This window comes from Rutidosis leptorrhynchoides, chromosome 3 (assembly GCF_046630445.1).
Source record: "Rutidosis leptorrhynchoides isolate AG116_Rl617_1_P2 chromosome 3, CSIRO_AGI_Rlap_v1, whole genome shotgun sequence".
Taxonomy (NCBI): domain Eukaryota; kingdom Viridiplantae; phylum Streptophyta; class Magnoliopsida; order Asterales; family Asteraceae; genus Rutidosis; species Rutidosis leptorrhynchoides.
Window position 1 is genome coordinate 684,657,019 of NC_092335.1, and position 1,779 is coordinate 684,658,797.

The window sequence follows — 1,779 nt, forward strand, 5'->3', positions numbered from 1 at the left end:
TAGTAATCTCAATTTGCGATTATAATTTTAAGTTAGTGATAGTAATAAGGTTGGGTTAGTCGAGTGTTTTTAAGTTCTATAAGTCACTCTTTTTCTTTCTTATTTTTATTTTTCGATCTTTTTCCGACACGCTCTTTTTCTTTCTTATTTCTCGCTATTCTAGTTTTTAGGACATAGATTTTTTATTCTACTTCTTATCTAAATTTCTTAAAATTACGAAAATTTATTTTAAGTGGTTAAATTGATAGACATCAAAATTTTTTGATTCGTAGTAATAGTTGGATTTGTACGTGGACCGGGTTATTGGAGCCAAACAGTCCTCAATTATATTGAGACCAAACGAATCCTGCCCCTCTGCTGCATCTTTTGGCTATTCGAAACGTGGGCAAAATCAGAAAAGTCTATTAATTGGATAACTTATATAATTTTTCATTCCTTTTTAAAAACTAATAGGATATTCAGTGAATGCACCGAGCAAGACGTTCACCACCTTTTGTACGTTCACCACCTGTAACTAGATCAAGACATTTAGCAAATATTACCGCCGTTGATTTTTCTTTAGAATCGTCATCCAGTCGACCAAGTACTCCAGTTCAAATTTCTGATAATCCATTTTTTGAACCCGACCTCACAAGTGAGAATCCGGAGAATATTCAGGGACGATTCATAGATCTTGAACCACTAAACTTTCCTCCAGAACCACCAATCATTCAAACAGAGATTGTTGAGGAACGAACCATTAAATCAGAATCCTCTAGTGATTGCGATTCAACAAATTCAATTATGGAGAATCTGGAACCTTTAAGTATGGAAGACCGAATGAGAACTAAACGCACTGGGCAAGGTCACGCAATTACTTATCCTGACAGTAATGCGCTAGATTATGAAATCAAAGGACAAATTCTACACATGGTGACTAATCAATGCCAATTTAGTGGTGCGCCGAAGGAAGATCCAAATGAACATCTTCGTACCTTTAATAGGATCTGCACTCTATTTAAAATCCGAGAAGTGGAGGATGAACAGATATATCTCATGTTATTTCCCTGGACTTTAAAGGGAGAAGCCAAAGATTAGTTGGAATCGTTACCTGAAGGGGCGATTGATACATGGGACGTTTTAGTTGAAAAATTTCTTAAACAATTCTTTCCGGCATCTACAGCCGTAAGACTTCAAGGAGAAATTGTTACGTTCACACAGAAGCCAAATGAAACTCTATATGAGGCGTGGAAAAGATTTGGAAAGTTATTAAGAGGATGTCCGCAACATGGTTTAGATACCTGTCAAATAGTACAAATATTCTACCAAGGATGCGACATCACTACAAGGAAAGACATCGATATAGCAGCTGGTGGTTCTATTATAAAGAAAACAGAAACTGATGCTTACAAAATTATTGATAACACTGCTTCCCACTCACATGAGTGGCACCAAGAAAAAAATATCGTTAGATCATCTAAAGCAGCTAGAGCCGATTCTAGCCATGACTTAGATTCCATTTCAGCAAAGATAGATGCTGTCGAGAGACGAATGGAAAAGATGACTAAAGATATACACTCAATACGAATTAGTTGTAAGCAGTGTGGAGGACCACATTTGACAAAAGATTGTCTTAGAGTTGAACTAACAATGGAACAAAGAGAGAATATTTCATACATAAACCAAAGGCCTGGAAATAATTATCAAAATAATTATCAACCGCCAAGACCGATCTACAATCAAAACCAGAATTATAATCGAAATATTCCATACAACAACCAACAAGGTCCTAGCAATCAA

The 1,779-nt window shown here is 35.9% G+C and overlaps 1 non-coding gene across 1 annotated transcript; it reads right to left on the reverse strand.

The window, feature by feature from the left end:
* Positions 1-1,167: 1,167 nt before the first annotated feature.
* On the reverse strand, positions 1,168-1,274 carry LOC139903258 (small nucleolar RNA R71). Its single transcript, XR_011778092.1, has one exon. It is a non-coding gene; the product is annotated as a small nucleolar RNA R71 (small nucleolar RNA).
* Between the last annotated feature and the right edge of the window lie 505 nt (positions 1,275-1,779).